At 34.9% G+C, this 19,834-nt stretch overlaps 1 pseudogene; it reads right to left on the reverse strand.

Annotated features, from left to right (window-relative positions):
* Positions 1-19,834, reverse strand: part of LOC109676735 (doublecortin domain-containing protein 1-like) — a 1,027,711-nt pseudogene that overhangs the window by 40,245 nt on the left and 967,632 nt on the right.

Genomic DNA, 19,834 nt, shown 5'->3' on the forward strand with positions numbered 1-19,834 from the left:
TAGATATGTTTATGGGATATAATGTGATGTATACATCGTGGAATGATCAAATCAGGCTAATTAGTATATCAGGTCAAGGTGTCTTTTAATTTGGAAAAAATAATGCTCAATAACCATCTAATGGATAAAAAAAGTACTTCATATATAGTGTGGACAGCCTTTTAGGTAAGTTTTAAGATCATGAGTATAAGTATACAAAATTACTCAGAACCTGTAACTTTCTATAACAATAACATTTTTATCAAAATTTGATAAATGAACATGACTATACAAGAATTTCAGGCACATTTAGGTTTTCTTTCTTTCTTTCTTTCTTTCTTTTGGTGGTACTGATACTCAGGGCCTCACACTTGCTAGGCAGGCACTCTACCACTGAGCCACTCCACAGGCCCTCAAGCACATTTAGGGTATGTAAAATTATTTTACTTTAATGTTCCTTATAATATTTTTAAGATTTAGAAGGTAAAATAAATAAACAAAACAAACAGGAAAAAAACCCCAAAAAAAACCACATGAGCTTAATAATAAAGCATGAACTAGCCAGAAAACTAGAGATGGGTATTCTTAAAAGTCCTTGGAAACCCTTTTATGCTGCCCTGTTATAAATCATACTTCTATAGGAAAAAAACACAGAATAAAATTTAAATAACAGAGCAATAATACTAGATTGAGATCAAAATAACTATTTAAATAAGGGTAATTCCCTCCAAGGACATCAAATGCAATGAATTCAAATGCTAAATACCAAAATAAACAGCTCAGCCTTCAAAAAGATCTTATGTTAAAACCATTTCATCACTAATAAAAAGTTCCAACATTTGGATACATGATGGTTGCAGAGCCAAAAACCCCTCTAGAGAGAAACCCCAAAGCTAATGGAACTTATCAATGAGACTGGAATGTTCTATCAAGATCTAATAGTTAGGACTATACATCTCCCTCTCCTAAAGTAACATCTTACATTGAAAGAGGTACTTTGACTACTTCATTTGAATGTAGTATGAAACCAAAAAATAATCAGGATTTTTTATTCATGTATTTTCAAAAAGCACAAGAATTAATCAAAGGCTTTAATGACCTGCTCTCAATTTCAAATTAAAATTCATGCCAATTAAAAATCCAGAATTATAATTTACATAATACTCTAATTTTCACATTTCAGTCAGAGTACATGAGACTATGAAAGAAAAGTACAGCCCAGAGCAGTTACCTATAAAAAAAAACCTCTATATGCTCTGCGATGGCAAGCTGTTGACTTCAGCCTCAAAAACTACTCATTGTTAGCAGGATGTTGTTTAGAAATACATTAAGACATTGGAAATTTCCCCTCAATTAGGTGGAATTTATTTTTTAAAATGAAGTTGACCTAAAATGTCTTTTTTGGACAATACAAAGTGTGTTCTTAAAAGATACTAAGAGACTGCTTCCCAGTTCAGGAAGTATGCCTACAGGGAGTCTGAGCCAGTGCCAAGGTATGTGTGTGTTTTAATGTTCCTTATCCCCTTTAGGTAACATTAGAAAGCTCCTGGTCCCAGAACAACTAGGAGACACTACTGTAAAGCATGGTCTTCTGAAAGGTTGAATGATGGAGAGCATCCTATCTTCTATGTTGCTTGATTTATATCTGTGTATTTTTATTCAAACAAAACAAAACTAACAGCTGCTGTGTACTTTTGTTTACATGCTGCATGTCAAATCTTATTGTCCCTAAGGTACTTATGAGAAAAGATTTAGCAGTCATTTTCTTAAATACTGATGCCTACCCAAATTTGGATATTTCCTCCACTGAACAAAATGATAAGCACATGATTGCTATACTTAGAGCAATCTTTCACAGTTGCTTTAGCTTTTCAGTGATCCTATTAAACTGACGGTATATTGCCTGTGGGGTCTACAGTGTTATCATACTGCTGAAAGAGACATTGATTTGTATGATAGGATCAAATAGAACAGAGACGCACTGGAGAAAAGAATTTCTCAGGTCATATTGTTTTTTACCTGAGTAAAATTTAATTTGGACTTTATGACCTTTACAGGACACCTGGTTATTTTAATTGTTGAAATGTGGATGAACGTTGACATTGGGGCATAGAAAGTATAAAATCTTAGAAAAGTCCCCTCTGTTTTGAAAATGCAGCCTGAGTCATGTCTTTTCTTAAACCGAACGAAGTAGCTGTGCATTAAATATGCTGGCACATCTTCTGCTTGAGCAAGTGGACCGAAATGGTGTGAATTGTTAATGCCTTGCTGCTTTGGTTCACGGCTTGTGATTGATCATTTGTAACTATATCTACTCCTTGTTCCATGAAATCAAGTATGGAGTAATGGGTTCATCAGATTTTGGGGTTAAATTGAGAGTGAAGAGGTACTGTGTGTGGAAATAAGAGTTGCCATGTTCAGGGCTGGCCTTGTAACAGCATGGAATCTAAAGGCAATATTCAAAACCACTTCACTCATCATACGCTTACTGATTCTGAATAGGGCCCATTTGCAGGGGACATTTGGTACTTTTCCAATACGCTTTATGCCTCTTTCTACTTCCACCACCATGCACATCTTTTTTTCATACACCCCCAGTAGCACATTGGTAGAACAGGTCAGCATACACAATTCATTTATTTAAATGACTTGATTTATACAAGTAAAATAAGCTGGGATTCTATTGTCTGAATCTTGCCTTTCCCCTCAACAAAAATAATATTGTGTGTGTCTTTGAAAATATAAGCATTTTGTGAACACAATTTCTTGACCATCCAAAATATCTGATATTTAGTAATGAGTTAAAATAGCTTAACTGGACTGGTATGTGTGAAACTTAAGATTGCTCAGAGAAATACTGAGAACTAACTATATCTGAATCTATTTTTATGTGACAGTGGTCTATACCAACACACAAAAATTGAATATATATGACATACTTTTATAAACTTTAAAGCTCTATTCAGAAATTCAAAGTACTTTGCTAGAAATTTTAGAAAATATAAAACATGAAATTCAACAGATAAATTTAACAAAAATTAGAAGTAAGGGCCTTTAGAAATACCATTGTACACTTGCTTGCTCTCATAACTAACACTTTTATTATTTTAGATTATTTTTGGTTATTTATATTAGTATCCCAAAAAATTTAACCTAAATTTTAAATGAGGCACAAATTAACTTTTGAACTAATAAGAAATGATTCAATAGAAAATACAGTAAAACTTAGGAACAAAAATTAAGTATACAAAGCACTTACATATGTAAATGACATTCTAGTGCAAGCTAATTATAAAAGACTCAAAATCCTACTGTTAAATTGTTCAGTGTCACTAAAACAAATCTCAAAAATGTAGCTAATCTTTTTTGTTTTTCTTTTAAGTGTTAAAAAGCAGGAAAACCAATAATAACTGCAATAAACATACCTAATTCAGAGAGATCTATGCATCAGCTAATGTTACTAAAGCAGTTGTGTCCCCTTAAATGCAAACGATAAGTCAATACATCACTTACATTTAAAAATTTTATTTAGGATGTAACATATATATGTCATGAATGATAGATATTTGAAATGTGACAGATACTTGAAATGTGGCAGGCTAAATGTCTTAATAGTTTCATCAATTACAATGGAGGGCTCCTTTTGAGATTTTTTTCTCAATGTTTGTTTCACAATAATAGAATCTTCTATAATAAACATTTTACATATTTTTGTCTAATTTTCTTTTTCTCTTCCAAAAACTCTTAAGAGAAAGAAAATCAACCTTTTCTGAGTCCTACTCTTTTAAATGGACAGCTTTGTAAGAAATTATTTTATAATAGATAGCAAGAGTTAAGCTATTTGTCCCCATACAATTATATTTACTACAATATATTTTATAATGAACTTCTGGGATCGTGGCGGAGTCATTAAAGTCAGAGTAATATTTTTGGTGTTCAAGTTCAAAGACTAATAACAAATAAGAGACCCGAAAACCTAAACACAGAAAGACACACTCCATGAGAAGGAAGAGAGAGCACAGATTTGGTTTAAAATTGTATGAAATAATGACACAAGTAAGTTTATCCCAACAAAACCTAGGAGTGATGATCATATCCTCACAAAGATAAAAAAGTCTAAGTTTTAAAGATTAAAGGGAATTTCTGACAGAAACAAAAGCATCTATGAGTACATTAGACAGCTCTGTGAGTGTTCATGTCATACAATTATGAATTCTCCTGTTTAATAGAAGATGACAGTGATCCAATTATAATGGAAGGGCTCCAACTGTCACCAAAAGGTTTTTTTAAAAATACTAATATTTTCTGTAGATCAATAGTAAATATCAATCAGTAATTACTTAGGACATTCTGTTTTTGACTAAGCAACAAGGGCAGCACAAGTCTGTTGCCTAGAAACCAGTGGAAGCCACTGAGGACCATTTCTAAGGAACCTTAAGGCCAAAGGAAAGTCACAGAGCATATAGTTCCAAAGTCTGTAGACTTGGCCTGAGCTACTTTTTTCTAATCCAGAGTAGCTCTTAATTAGCTACCTTTGTGTACAACAGTTAATGTTCTAGACATAAGGACTAATAATTATTGCTTGCACTGGTGCCACCTTCAGCAAGACATATTTTTATATTCATAAAATCTGAGAAATGAAGATAAATGGGAAAAAGACTTAAGAATTAAAGAGTGGCAAATATGCTTAATTATAAGGAAATCTAGTCTATAAAGCTTCATCTACTTCCCTGAAAAGTTCTAGAACAAATTATAAAGTGGTTTGTGAAGACTTAGGGAGCAAAAAAAAGCAATGATTAAATGAATATTTAATGAATAGAGAGGGAGATTCTTGGGGAAATCTACTACCCAGAGCTTGAAATTTCCAACACCAGCATATAACCATTATTTCTTTCAATGAGAAGCAGGTCCCAATAGACTGAAGACAGTACCATTTACTGTTTTTAAGCAAGATACGGGAACAAGAATAGGAACAAGAGAATGTCAGATAAATCTCTCAGAAGTAGTAATATTGAAACTAAGACCTAGCCAGTCTTTGGTACCTCACCTGACCTCAGTAGGGATGAGAAGCATTGTGTTTGAGGGTCAGGCATGGTAGTGCATGGGGAGTAGAGATAGGAAGATTGCAGTCTGAGGCTAGCCAGAAAAAAAGAAAAAGACAATATCTCAAAAAAAAAAAAAAGAAAAACCAAGCTGGGTATAGTGGTGTACACTTGGCTGTGGCAGTTTACACCTGTAATCCAAGCTCCTGGTGAGGGGGAAAATAGGAGGACCTTGATCTTAGGCCAACCCAAGCAAAAATGTGAGACCCTATCTGAAAAATAAACTAAAACAAAAAAGAACTGGGATTGTGGCTCAAGAGCTTGCCTAGCAATGTGAGGTCCAACCTCCAGTACCACCAAAAACCAAAATAAATTTAAAGTAAAAATTAAAAATAAACTAAGACACAGTGATGAGAAGCCAACAACTTGCAGAAAGATAGGGTGGCAGAGAATCCAAGCAGAGGAAACACTGCATGATCGGCAGTGGAAAGTGAAAGAGGGAACATGTTTAAGGAATAGAAACTCGAATGTAGAGAGGAAGGGGCTAGAAATACTGAGTAAAAAATAGAGAAGCTGGGTAGGGAGGGACCAAGTCATGAAGGCTCTTCAGTATACAAGTTATGAAAGACCAAACCACTTTCTAAAATAGAATGATACAATTAAAAGATTTTGTCTAAATTGGAGAAAAGTAAGCTTGTAATTCTAATTAAATGAACAACTATATGAATGGAGGATTAATACAATCTGAAGCTAGGATTCTATTAGCATGCTAAAGATCTCTGTCCCTAATCACTGTCAGGCAGCATTTTCATCAGGGTAAATTTGATATTTGTACCAAATTTATATAACTGATTAACAACAATGGGAGAAACTACTAATCCTTGGTTGACAGATAAATATCTAAAAGCTCTTAACAAGCTAAACTACTAAATAAAAACTTTAAAAGTAGAAATTTAGTAGGAATCATTGTACAAAGTTCTCACATCTAAAAGCCCAGCAGTAAAAGTACAGGAGAGTGTAAAAGTAGCTTGAAAGAAAGCTGTGGGGCAAAATCTTAAGAGACTTTAGCTGACTGCAGGTTCAATATGTGTAAGTCAACAGTACGGTGCATCTAAGAGGAATGATAATGCAATTGTAGGTTACATAATGAGGCAGAGCCACTTTGCTCACATTGATTGGCCTGGAAAATTGTGTGTAATTTTGGGCCTTACAAAGAGTTACAAGGATAGTGAGGGGCCACATAAGTAGTTGAAGACTAATGATATTTAACCAGAGAAAATTTTAAATGATTAATATTCAAATATTTTAAGGGCAGTCAGAGACTAGGAATTAATCTGAGGATTTCAGTTAGTTATAAAACATTTTTTTAAAAATTAAAACTGTTAGAAATAGAGACTGGATAGACACTTTCTAAAGACAAAAAGAGGAATTTTGTGAGCAAAGTGAAATTATTGTGATCACCAAATATCTTTCCAATGCTGAAATCAAAAGTAAATCAATGAACAGCACCATTCTGAAGCAGATATTGAAAGAGAAAGTCATGATCATTTGTGTTTATACTGATCTATGCATGAATATGACTCATAGCTTTTAAAACTCCATGGAATACAGGAAATCTGCTCAGAGTGGTAGGTGAGAACTACTACTAAAAAGTAGTCAACAGTGAGTAATTCATTGCAAATTTAATTCAAAGAAGAAATTTTTGGAATATTAATTAATTCATTCATTTAAAAGTATTATCATTTTAGTCACCATAACACAAATTCCAAGCTTAATAATTGCTTAATATGCTTTTCATGTGTGTTTGTGTGTGTGTGTGTGTGTGTGTGTGTGTGTGTGTGTGTGTGTGTGTGTGTGTCTAGTACCTGGCACCATGGTAGATACTAGGAGATTTTTGGAAATTTTCCAAAAGTACTCTGTAAGACAAAAATCTCTCTTTTTAAAAAGAGATATGTGCTCTATCCAAAACAGAAATACTCTGCAATCAACTTTTATAGCACACGGTACAGATGAAATCAAAGACATTAGGAAAAGTTGATATTAGTAGGCAAAATAAATAAAATGGGACTTATATAATATTTTTAAACTCTGCAGGCTAACACTTCAGTTGAAGCCTGTGAGAGACTCAGAATCAGAGGGCACAGCTAAGCCATGGTTGTATTCCTGATCCACAAAAATTGAACAATAGTACATGTTTGCAGCCATGTTTGCTGCTTTAAGCTGCCCAATGTTGGGGTAATTTGCTACACAGCAATATTTAACTAATACAGATTTTAGGTAAGGGACAGTATAGTATATTCCATTATTATACAAAATATTTGCTGTCCCTCTCTGAAGGACCACTTTAATTTCCACCTTATACACATCAAGCAACTGTATGATTTTCAGTGTTATACACCCAATTCAGGGAAGTGAAAATGAGTAGGACTGGTTTGAACAAAGGATGTTATTGACAAACTTGGACTTATTTGCTTCATATCTCTCACAATGAGAGGCCATGTAAGAAAAATATAAGCATGAGCCAAAGGCACACACTGAAGAAAAGATATCCTCTTCAAAAATGGTGCTGGGATTATACTCTCTCTTCAACAAAATTAGAGATAAGGGCAAAATAGGGGGTGGGGGGAGAGGGAGGGGGCGGAGTGGGTGGTAAGGGAGGGGGTGGGGGCAGGGGGGAGAAATGACCCAAGCATTGTATGCACATATGAATAATAATAAAAAAAAATGGTGCTGGGAAAACTGGTTATCTACATGCAGAGGACTGAAACTAAACCCTATCTCTCACCCTATACAAAAATCAAGTCCAAATGGATCAAAGATCTTAATGTAAGACTTGAAACGTTGAAACTACTATAGGGAAAATTCCAGAAGATATAGGCATAAGTAATTACTTTCTCACTGCGACTCCAATTGCCCAGAAAATAAGAGCAAGAAATGACAAATAGGATGGCATTCAATTAAAAAGTTTCGGTGCATCAAAATAATCAAGAGGCAACCCACAGAATGAGAAAATCTTTGCCAGAAGTGACTAGCATCCAGAATATACAAAGAACTCAAAAAAGAGAGCAGAAAACCACAGATAATCCAATTAATAAATGGGCAAATGAATTGAAAAGACAGTTCTCAGAAGAAGAAATAAAAATGTCCAATACATACACAAAGAAATGTTCAACATCCTTCACCATAAAGGAAATGCAAATCAAAGCAGCACTAAGAGTCCATTTCACCCCAATCAGATTGGCAATCATCAAAAAAATAACAAAAAATGCTGGTGAGGATGTGGGGGGCAGGGAGAATGAAACCCTCATTCATTAGGAATGTAAACTAATACAACCACTATGGATATCAGTATGGTAGTTCCACAAAAAACTAAAATAGACTTAACTTATGACCCTGCCACACCACTCTTTGGGACATATCCAAAGGAGTATAAATAAATATACAAGAGAGATACCTACATATCTGTGTCTATTGTAGCTCACTTCATGATAGCCAAAGAGTGGAAACAGTGGAGGTGCTTAACAACTGATGAATGGATAAAGAAATTTTATAGATACATATATACATTCAAACCATGGAATATTACCCATAAATAAAAATGGAATTATGTCATTTGCAGGAAAATGCATGGAACTGGAAATCATCATGCTACACAAAATAAGACAAGCTCAAAAGGTCAAATCTCACATGTTTTTACTCATTTGTGGAACCTAGACCTAAAATGATAGTGATAATAATAACAGGACATGAATGGATATGGGGCCGTTGCAGGGGAAGATAAGTGAGAGAGCAGAGGTAGAAAGGAAAGAATACTGAAGGGTAAAGAGGATTGAAGTACACTGCATATACACATATGAGGACAGCATAAGAAAAGTCACCAAACACTGAAAAGGGAGGGGAGGATGGAATGGAAGTATAATGGAGGGGTGAACTTGTTCAAGGTACACTGTATGCACATATGGAATTATCACAATGAAATCCCCTCATATTATTAATGTATGTTAATTAAAAATAATATAAAATAAAAAAAATACCAGACAGAAATGTGAACTCAAGACCAGGATCATTCAAAAGAAGAGGAAAATATGACTTCATGAGGAAATGGTAATAATCTAGGAACTCACTGAGGCCCTGGGAACAAGAGCCTCAGAAACATGGATAGCTGAAAAATCTACCAGAAGCCATTCTCCAGCTTGAAATGATGAGGTTATCACACTAAGATTCCACCTCACCCCTGTTAGAATAGCCATCATTAGCAACACCACCACCAACAGGTGTGGGTGAGGATGCGCGGAAAAGGAACCCTCTTACATTGTTGGTGGGAATGTAGACTAGTACAACCACTCTGGAAAAAAATTTGGAGGCTACTTAAAAAGCTCAACATTGATCTACCATTTGATCCAGCAATATCACTCTTGGGGATATACCCAAAAGACTGTGACACAGGTTACTCCAGAGGCACCTGCACACCCATGTTTATTGCGGCACTGTTCACAATAGCCAAGTTATGGAAACAGCCAAGATGCCCCACCACTGACGAATGGATCAAGAAAATGTGGTATCTATACACAATGGAATTTTATGCAGCCATGAAGAAGAATGAAATGTTATCATTTGCTGGTAAATGGATGGAATTGGAGAACATCATTCTGAGTGAGGTTAGCCTGGCCCAAAAGACCAAAAATCGTATGTTCTCCCTCATATGTGGACATTAGATCAAGGGCAAACACAACAAGGGGATTGAACTTTGATCACAAGATAAAAGCGAGAGTACACAAGGGAGATATGAGGATAGGTGAGACACCTAAAAAATTATCTAGCATTTGTTGCCCTCAACGCAGAGAAACTAAAGCTGATACCTTAAAAGCAACTGAGGCCAATAGGAATAGGGGACCAGGAACTAGAGAAAAGGTTAGATCAAAAAGAATTAACCTAGAAGGTAACACACATGAACAGGAAATTAATGTGAGTCAACTCCCTGTATAGCTATCCTTATCTCAACTAGCAAAAACCCTTGTTCCTTCCTATTATTGCTTATACTCTCTTCAACAAAATTAGAGATAAGGGCAAAATAGTTTCTGCCGGGTATCGAGGGGGTGGAGGGAAGAGGGAGGGGGCGGAGTGGGTGGTAAGGGAGGGGGTGGGGGTAGGTGGGAGAAATGACTCAAGCATTGTATGCACATATTAATAAAAAAAACAAATAAATAAAAAATAAAATTAAAAATAAAAACAAATGATGAGGTTATAAGAGGGAAGCTGTGCCCAAGAAGTAGGTTTCTTAGACTTAAACAATTCTATAAGCTAAGGCACTGACAGCAGCTATTAAGATCGAGGATTGAAACAAACACTCCTAGAAAGAAGATGGGTGATATGCCACCAGACAGCAACTTCATTCAGCTCAGTGTAGGGTCTAGAATCATCAGACCCTACTGAGAAGGAAAACATACTAAGATGTTTGGAATACTTTATAAATTAAAAGAAGACTGTCTCACCTACATCTTTATGATTCATGCTGCCTCCAATGGAAGGTTCCAACTGTTGCAAAATGCAACATGGTCAGTACTTGCTTGGAAAATAACATTAACAGCAATCATGAGCATAGATACTTTTTTATAATACCAAGTGTCAGGCACTTCTTTTAAGGCCTTTATATATAATTTACTTCATCCTTGCAAGAAACTATTAAGGTAAATTCTGTAATCCTTATTTTACAAGTAAGAAAACAGATTCTCAATGATCCTATGTCATTATAGTAAGTGGCATAACTGAAATTTGAACTCTGGTTACAAAACCAGAGCACATAGCCAATACTTTCTGCAGCCTCTATGAGACAGGAGACAGTATGCACTGTTTGATATAGCCCTCAAGATTTTGCAAATATATTTTGTCATACTCAATGCCTTAATGAGAGATCGCTTCCCCACAAGTTACATCTCAAGTCTGATCAACAGCATAGACTGACTGGCATCTTAGAAAAACTGACATGAAGAGTGTTTTCTCTCCTTTGCAATCCTTCACATAGTGTCAGTTACATTCTTGGTTTATGTCAAATGTAGGATCCTAGAAACATCATTTTACATAAAATGGCCTCATTTTCTTGGATTAGCTTCTATTCTGAATGTGCTGGGTATGGTGTTGACGTTATGATAATCATTTCATTTGATCAGAACTAAGGCTCATGAAAAAGTAGACATAGACCTAATTCAACTTCTGAGGGCCCTGAGGGATGACACCTACTCCAGGAGCCCAGAAGGTAGCTGCTGGAGGAATTCCAGATCAAATCAAGCATCCAGAAGCCATATGGCTGACACTGGGAAGAATAAAAATTAGGAAGGGCTTTACATTCTTTGTACTTAAATTTGAGGAGCTTGCACTTTTATTGGATTTTAATGTGCAAAGGTAAAATTATTTGATTTTGAAATTCACTTCTGTGTTGACTTAATAGTTTATATTTTAATTTCTTTGGGAGTTTATCTTTGTATTTTAGTTTCTCCACAAAAAGTTGATGATGGGCCAGAATTACTATTCACATTCAGGGCATCTCTATATTATTGGAATCTTGTGAATGAAACATGCTAATTATGTCTTTCATTTCACTCTAGAATTTCCAAAGAGCTTATCAGAAAAATATATAGCTAAATAGCTATTTTGGACAATGCTTTGGGGCATAATTTGGGGTCAGAAACTGAATAGGAAGTGACCATTCAGTGTCACACAGCATGACGTTGGAGTTGATCTAATTCATGTACTATTCTAGTTCATTTCAGAACCATTGGGGTAAATTTTACATTACTCACAATGATCTAGAAGGATCCACAAAAGAGCAAGGTCTGATTATTGTTATGACAGCCTCATAAAGGGCTAAAAGACTGATGAGCTCTCCCTTGAGAAGGAGAGTAACTCTTCTGGTTCACTACGATGTAATAATTAGCGAAAGTCATGAAGAGAGATCACACAGTTAGGGAACATTAGAAAGAAAAGCAGTATTATTAAACAACTCCAGCAAACTGGAACACTATGGACATTAGCTATGCTTCTTTTAAATGCCTCTAAAATATCAAATAGCTCAAACACTATTAGTAAATAGAAGAATGATACAGGAAGTATTGTTTCCTCCTGTGCCCCACTGGCTCAAACCTCCATTTATTTCCAACTTCATTGTCTTGCTCACACTCCATTGTTTTGTGCAGCATTAATATCTTTTGAAGCACTCTGAACCTGCCCAGGATGTTTATATTATCTCCTAAATTAATAATTATTATTTTGATTAGTGTGCTGGTCTTGAAGATACAGAGACTTTAAAAAGTCTTCCCACCCTGATTTTCCCCACAGTTCTGTGATTGTGATGGACATGAGTACATTTTTCACATGCGTTAGGCCTTAACATGCTGACTTTCTATAGAAATATGGTGTCTGTATGCAGTAGGTAGTTCCCTTGTACTCTTGAAAGGATAGATCTACACAGAAGCTATAACTAAAGAACTTTCCCACAAGTAACCATATAAATTTCTTTATTAAAATATTCTGCTTTAAAAATCTAAACACATAAGCAACCTTCATATCTTATAAGTTTTTAAAAGGGTTTTCTAAACATGACTAAAAGCAGTTTCATATCATGAGAAATATGTTCATTTCTCATAGCATGGGAGGAAAATTTGAAAACATATCTAATACCAAAATAGAAGCAAAAAATAGGAGAACGAGGGGGGGCAATGTAAATAATGTACAATACAAGTCTAATCAAAATTGTCACTTCAAATCCTCCCTGTATAATGAATATTTCCTAATAAAAATTTTATTCAAAAAAGAGATAGGAGAAAAATTTCATTTTGTTTATCTGTAGTGTGTTTGGTCCTTGATACAATCATACTTCAAATCTGTGCTTATAAATAAGAAGAAATTGCTATGATCTTAACATGAGACATTATTAACTGACTTTCTGATCTGACATAAAGCAAGCAAAAAAGTCAAAAGAATATCAGCATTTATTTATTTAAGCTAAAAGTTAATTTTCACTTAACACCTGACCATTCCTATGTAGAGGTTCTGAAGACCATCTAATATAAAAGTTTAGGGACTCAATCATTTGATGTACAACATCATAACAACAAAGTAAAAGAATTTTAAAACCCAATTCTAAGTGACTAGAGTGCTATAGACCGGAAGTTCCTCCAGTAGGATTAGCTTCTTTAAGTATTTTAAGTCCAGTGTACTTGCAATGCTTCCACATGTTAGTAGCTGCATAAGTTAATTTCAGCTGGCATAAGCTTTTATAAGTATGCAAAAACACAGGGTAAGGCATGCATTAAAATGTGATAATAGCACACTTCTGGAATATGTGAAGCATTAGGCATGAATCTGAATGCCTCTGGCACCCATGAAGTATCACGCCTTAGAACCACTGCTTTTCTATTTTGATATGTAAATTTTTTTTTTTTTTTGAGACAGGGTCTCCCTATGCTGCCCAGGCTGGCCTCAAACTCATGATCCTCCTGTCTTAGCTTCCTGAGTGCTGGGGATAACTATTTCTGTTATACCATATTTGGAAGGAGAAAAAACCCAGCTTTCTAAATATAAATCTTTCATCTTAACCTAGTTTCCTTATAGCTAAATTCTAGCAGTTTACTCAAATCCAACATTTCAAAACCCAGGTAATCTGGAAACTTAAGGATAGGTAGAGTCTTAAGAAAATATGATACTTACTTTTATTAATGCAGGTATATGAGTGATGAGTGACTATAAAATGTTGTTGACCATAAGGAAAATATTAGCCTGTGTGATGGGAAAGGATACAATAATGTAAAAGGGAGAAATCAGGCTGGGGGTTTGGCTGCAGTGGTAGAGCACTTGCCTAGCAAGTGTGAGGCTATGAGTTCAAACCCCAGCGCTACCAAGAAGATTAAAGAAAAAATTAAGAAAGGGAGAGATCAGTTTTAGTAAGAAGGATTCCTTGTGCTGTACATGTTTTATAGGTAAATAACTTTGTCTAATTCTAGATAATACAGAGGTGTTTTCAGGAGCTTTGAAATCGTCAGATAAACATTCTTAATAAAATAAAAAATAATTATCATATCTAATGCAAACACTAAAAATGACCAAGAAAATTAGATTTAGTTTCTAAATATACACACATGTATAACACCCTTAGAAAAAATATGTGAAAGACACAATTAAGTATCAAAGTGTTACAGTTACCACTAAATAAGCATTAAGGATGATAAATTAAGGAAATAGTCTGCTTTTATATAGTACAAGTGAGAAACTGGAAACAAATGGATGTATACACTATGGCCATGTCCCTAAATCACTATAGTTATCTGAACCTAGCCTTGTAAAGACATGTCATTTAATATCTAGGGCCTCCTCAGGCATGGATTTAAAGATTAGATGATAGGACTGTACTATTTAAACTCACAAATGGATTCCATGGTATTTTTGCTTTCAGGAACTAGTAAATATCTTTGGAAATTATCACACGGAAACTCATCTCTTGGCAAAGATACACTGTGGAAATGTTTTAAAGTACATTATATAAATTTTGAATAGCCTCTAGAAGTTGACCAAATCATTTATCAATCCGGCCATATATTATATTATTATATTAGCACAATCTTTCTCTCTCTCTCCTCTCTCTGTCTCACTCTCTCTCTCTCTCTCTCTCTTTCTTTCTCAGGGATGGAACCTAGGTTTTGCATATGTAAGGCAAGTGCTCTGCAACAATTTCTTTTTAGAAAATTGTATCCCATAGAAACTGGCTGTTAAATTATGAAAATATATCAATTACTCATTCTTACTTAGTTATGATTTACTAGAGTTAAAATACCCAACTTTTTTTTTCTTTTATTATTCATATGTGCATACAAGGCTTGGTTCATTTCTCCCCCCGCCCCCACCCCCTCCCTTACCACCCACTCCACCCCCTCCCTCTCCCCCCCACCCCCTCAATACCCAGCAGAAACTATTTTGCCCTTATTTCTAATTTTGTTGTAGAGAGAGTATAAGCAATAACAGGAAGGGACAAGGGTTTTTGCTGGTTGAGATAAGGATAGCTATACAGGGTATTGACTCACATTGATTTCCTGTGCGTGGGTGTTACCTTCTAGGTTAATTCTTTTTGATCTAACCTTTTCTCTAGTACCTGTTCCCCTTTTCCTATTGGCCTCAGTTGCATTTAAGGAAAATACCCAACTTTTAAAAAATTCAAACTTGTGCCCAAACAAGATTCCAAAAGCCTTAATGCCCTCCATGATCTCCCTTTGTATAATACCATCTTTATCGATGTTATAATTAAACTCTGATTTATTATATCTTTTTTCTTTTAAATGTTTAGAAGAAAATTATATAAATTCTTTTCAAAATATTAGCATATGATTTACAAAGCTCTTGCCACTTACCTTTTGAAATATCTTCAATTTTTCTGCCATACAAGTCATAAAGGTATCTGGCTGGTAAATCTAGATTCATTCTCATTGTGCAGGTATCTAAAATCTATATAAGAAAAAAACTGTAAATAATTTATTATAGTAAGCTTTTATTAAATTAAATACACATTTAAAGTGCTTTTAATGCTAAACACTTATTAAAATTATGTTGTAAAATAAAAAGTTGGTGATATTATGTTTCTAATATGTTAAATGAAAAAGAGTTAAAATTGTTAGATTCCAATTATACCTTAAAAATATACACAAGTATTAATGAGAGAGACAGACAGAGAGAGAGAGAGAGAGAGAGAGAGACAGAGAGAGAGAGACAGAGACAGAGATGGAGAGAGGAAAAGGGGTTAGGAAGAATGGAGGGAGGAAGGGAAGGAGGAAAAGTAGAGAAAGGAAGGCATGCAACAAATATCAAACTGGTTATCTACTATTTAATAAATGTTAAAACTTCAGACTCCAAGGAATATTTAAATCATTTTTTTTACTTTCTGTGTTGCTATTTATCTAAAGTGGGAAATATTACATTTTATATTAAAGTTTAATATAAAATTTTATTTAGCTTTGTTTACCTTTTTAATTCTTTCCCAGATCTTATTCAAATGCATCATTTTTTCTCTCCCTATAGTTAATCTTCTTCATTCGTGGATAAGTTTTGATACAAAACCCTAACCCTAGGTGGACCTCACTTTCTGTTCTGTACACACACCAAGAAGCCTGGTGCTACTGGAGAAAGTCACACAACTGAACACATCAGCATTAACTACATTCATTGCCATCCTCCATGGTCCTTTTAACATAGCCCAGTCACTTCTGTTTCATGTCTTTGGTAATTTTTTCTCTGACTTTCCACAATGAGTATTTCCTACCATCTCTCATCTGCTCTCTCCACCCAGCCTCCTCTTCCCTACTTCCCTTTTCACTTTCAGCAAGGGACATGGCCTCCTACATAGAGATGAAACTGAAGTTTCATCTTCTTGTTATTAAAGCTACAAGCCCAACCACAAATACATTCATCCTCTCTTCTTCTCTCTAGTTATATTTCAGGAGTCTTTGCTCCTCTGTAATGCTAATATTCTACTATATTTTCAATTATGTTTGATCTCAGCCTTTAAAAAAGCAGTGTTTTCAACTATTCCTTAACAAGATATTTCTACGTGACACTCAAACATAATCAAGTCTACAAATTAACCCTTTTCCCCACATTTCCTTCTATTAACTACTCTTCTTCCATAGCTAAATGTGAAAGAGGGCTGGAGACGTGGCTCAAGTAGTAGAGCACTTGCCTTACAAGTGCAAAGCCCTGAGTACCAGTACAGCAAAAACGAACAAACAAAAAACAAAGTGTTGTAAAAGAGTCGATCATGCTCTCTGCATTTCCTTCCTTACCACTCATTCATAGGCCATTTGAGTCTAGCTTTTGTTTTTGCCATCATTGTATGGAAATAACTCTCACAAAAAATTACCAATAACCACCAGGCTGATAAGTCCACAGACATTCTCTTAGTTCTCACTTTGATCTTTGAGCATCATTTGATCACTTCCTCTTTCTTTAAACACTCTTTTTTGATTGAATTGTGTGATAAAACAATACACTAATTTTTCTGTCTTCTTCATAGGCTCATCCACCATCATTCATTTGCTAGAGTTTTTCAAAATAAGTCTAAGACCCCTTTATTCCTCACTGCACCTGCTCTCTTAAGGCTATATAAACAGAGCCTTACATTTCATCTTACTTTCAAATTAATATATTCATCCTAAGGCTCCCTTCTAAGCACCAGGCTGTATTAATACCTATTCAATATTTCTACTTAAATAGATCAAAGATCCCTCAAGGTCAACATATCCAAACTTGACTTCCTGTTTTTCCCATTCAAGCCTACTACTCAAGCATTCTGAATCTTAGAAGCCTCCATCCACCCAGAATTGCAAACCAGAAAATTTACAGTTATCATTAACACCCTAATACTTCAATATCCCTCACTCCATGGGGGTCTGTTGGTCTAAAGATCTTACAGGTTCATCTACTTTTCTTCATTTTTACTACTATACTCTTGTCCAGACCATTTGCTAGGATCCCTTCAATAATTATCTAATAAACTCCTGCATCTACTCTGACCCACTCAATTTGTTCTCATCAAGCACAAAAGTTATCTATTCAAAATCATAAACCTGGTTATCCTTCACTCCACTCCACTTCTAACTCAAATCCCTTACATGATTTCTCATTGCTCTCAAAAAATCTGTAATGTTTCTTATAAAGTCACTCTCTCCTCATATACTGTTATGGCTTGAATATGAAATGTCCCCCACAGGCTCATGGATTGGGAACTTGGCTGCTAGCTGGGTTTCTGGGAAGTGATTAGATTATGAGGACTCTGACATAATAAGTGGGTTAATCTCTATCAATTCACAATACCATGGCATTATAAGGGGTAGTGAAAAGCAGTAGGTGGTGCCAGTTGGAAAAAGTAGGTCCCTGGGAGTATGCCCTTGTGGACTATATCTTGCCCTACCTCCTTCCTGTATTCCCTTTTGTTCTGTTTCCTGTCTGTCATGAGGTGAGTTGCCTGTACCTCATGCTCCCCATGTGATGTTCTGCCTCACCATGGGCTCAGAAAGAGTAGCACCAAGGACTAAGACTGACACCTCTGAAACTGTAAGCTAAAATAAATCTTTTCCCCTTAATTATGTCAGGTGTTTTGTCACAGTGATGCAACATCTGACTAACACATATACTGACCTTTTAACTTCTGAAATCCACCTGCTTATTCTGCACAGAGCCTTTTCATATGCTGTGTTCTGTCTTTGGTATGGTTTCCCACCTTCACCATCCTCTGGATGTTCATAGATAAATCCTATTTATCTCTTCTCAGAAGAATTCCCAGCACAACCTACTTCACATTTAATACTGTGATCATTTTACAAATGTCTTTGTCCACCTCTAGACTAAAAGCTCCATAACAACAGACTGTGGCTGATTTTGTTCACCACTATATTCTTGTACTTAGTGGACATTAGTAGTCATAAAAATATTTTGTATTCTATTAATCCAAAAATTAATCAAAGTTAATGTAAGTTATTCTAATTTAATCACTCCATCATTAATGGTATACTTTATTAAGATTTTAATAAGCCTAGAAAATAAAAATTTTGACCAATGTTATGAAAGTATGCTAAATCTAGAGGATATATAACTCTAGGAGAAAAAATTTCAAATAAAATAAATTCTTTTTAGTACCAAAGGACTGATATTGTATCATACTCAGGAAATAAAGTTTAAAAACCTGTTCATATTTGCAGCAATACTTTTGACATCTACCCAATATCCATTTTCTACCTCATCCTTATAATACAGCACTGATTTTGTTTAGGATTTTGCCCTTTTGACTCAGGGATAATTGTAGTCTACAATTATCTTGATTGGCCAAAGTTATTCATTATAGTCCCATACCACTTTTCAGTGAAAGGTTTGAGGATGGATACATAATCCAGTATTGGCCAATGAGACATGAGAAGGGGCTTCTGTGAAAGGCTTCTTTATTCACAGAGAAAAGATAGTCCTTTTCTGCCTTTGGATGCAGTTGTACCTAGTTGCGCAGTAGCCATCTTTTTTGGTACTGTGATTTAAACTCAAGGACACACTTACAACCCAGTAGCCATCTTGTTATCAACATACAAAAAAAGGCACAAAATACAGAAAACACAGCTAGAATCCTGTCAAACAATACTTGGAGCTGTCCTACCTCTGGATTTCTTGGTTTCTTCTTGCTTATGTCAGTTTGAATAAGAATTCTTTGTTATTTGCAGCTAAAGCCATCCTTGCTAATGGAAAAAACATTTTGGCCTGTATTCATTAAATAATAAAAACTGATTTAGCTAGCCCAGTGAGTATTTGTATAGCAAGTAGATTATAACAGTACTTACTATATGAATCTAAGAAGCAAACCATTCAATTAAGAACCCAGGGAAGAATTTTAGAATAAATTTAGCAAGCTGAAAACTGTGAAAATGAATAGATAATTATGAAATTAATTCCTTGAATTACTAAAAATATTTCACTTTTTGCAATTAACTATACTTATTCAGTAGACGAGAAATACAATTTATCATGACTCTCTTGAGAAAGTGATCTGTTTCTACAGAATATTTTTTGCCAACTGAAAGATCATCAAATAGATTATGAATTTTCAAAGAATTAAAATTTATGCCATAGTATATGAGGCCAACATTTTCCAACTTAGAATGAGAATTATAATCATTATTTTAACCTGAAGATACCAGGAGATTGGGTTGAATTTGTACCCATCTTACTAAGTAGCTTAAAAGTAATTCTCTGAATAAATTCTGGAGATAGTTTTGTTGAACTGTTATTTGCCTTAT

The sequence above is a fragment of the Castor canadensis genome, chromosome 18 (genome assembly GCF_047511655.1).
Source record: "Castor canadensis chromosome 18, mCasCan1.hap1v2, whole genome shotgun sequence".
In the NCBI taxonomy this organism is placed as follows: domain Eukaryota; kingdom Metazoa; phylum Chordata; class Mammalia; order Rodentia; family Castoridae; genus Castor; species Castor canadensis.